Raw genomic sequence first — 1,459 nt, 5'->3', positions numbered from 1 at the left:
AAAGAAAGATTTCTACAATATCAATGAAGAATTTATAACAATGGCAGAATTGGCTTTACAAGTTTGAAATGTAATATCACTTGAATTCGACAACTCTTTGTATACTAAGTAATAATGATCTTATAGGTTTGCAAAACATTGAAACACTTTACTTCAAACAACTCAAAAAATTCACTTTGAAAGTTTAAGAACAAGTTGCAAAAAGTGCAGAAAATATTTAAGAGAATTTTCAGAAATATGTTCGAAAGTTTGTGTAAGAGTTATTATTTTATTCTGAGTTTCAATGCCTTAGATTAGGCTTTCCAACCAACCATAATACCTTTTTTAAAGGGTATGAATTGATTGGAATGAAACCATTTCGTTTGGGATGAAAACCATTCATTTTGATATCTGAAAACTGATGCAACATCTCTCAGTAATTAATTACAGCCTTGAGTAATCGATTGCTCAAACACGCTGTCCAACTGGGCATTTAAATATTAATTAGAGTAATCGACTACAGCCTTGAGTAATCAATTATCCTGCACAATTTTTGTTGGGTAACTGGTTTTCTCACTTATGGAACATGTCACTTAGATACAGTAACCTGTTACACAATATTTGTGAAAATTATTTTGATTATACTTGAAGTGTTTCAATTTTCTTAAAAAATAGTATGAGCACTACTACTATTGTATATTCGAGAGCATAGGATAGAAGTACCTATTTAGACTTAGACTAATTTGTCTTGAAGCTTTGTCTTCTTTGTCTTCATAAGTATTCTTCATTTTCTTCTTTCTGGTGATGTTGGTATCTTCATCAAAATCGTTCCAAGGTCAGGAGCAAAGATCTTCTTCACAATCTCCCCCTGTTTGATAATGACAAACCAATATCTTCTTTAACAATCTAGTTTTCTGAGAGCAACATATTTTGAGATATGTTGAGATGACGTGAGTATGTTCCCCCAATTTTGTATGCTCCCCTTTCATTTGGAGTTATGTGTTTGAAAGAATTTTGAATGAAAATATACTTCTCTCAACTTTTCTCCCCCTTTTAACTTCATCGAAAAGAAGAAAAGCCAAGAGTTTCCAAAATAATATATATATACAACATACAATATGTATATGACAAGCATGAAAGTAATCATAAAAGTGATATCGCATAGTAGAAAGTTAAAAGATGTTCAAACACTGTTCAAAACATAACCATAAAAACAATAAAACAACATCAAATTGTCCAAATCCAGGAAAACATTACAACCAGAAAATCCTTACAATAAAGATAATCTAAGACTCAGGCTTAGAGTTGTCTTTATCAATGTCCATGCTATTCATCTTAGAAGAGAGACGATGAAGTTCAAACTGGATTTCTTGATTCTGAGCATCAAGAGCATCCATTCGGTTAGTGATGTAGCCTCGAAGAGAAAACAACTCGTCCATAATCATCTGATTTGAAGTCATGGCAACATATGAGGAAGATT

This window comes from Lupinus angustifolius, unplaced genomic scaffold (genome assembly GCF_001865875.1).
Source record: "Lupinus angustifolius cultivar Tanjil unplaced genomic scaffold, LupAngTanjil_v1.0 Scaffold_609, whole genome shotgun sequence".
In the NCBI taxonomy this organism is placed as follows: Eukaryota; Viridiplantae; Streptophyta; class Magnoliopsida; order Fabales; family Fabaceae; genus Lupinus; species Lupinus angustifolius.
The sequence above is the reverse complement of the archived record's forward strand: the minus strand, read 5'-3'. Positions refer to the sequence as shown.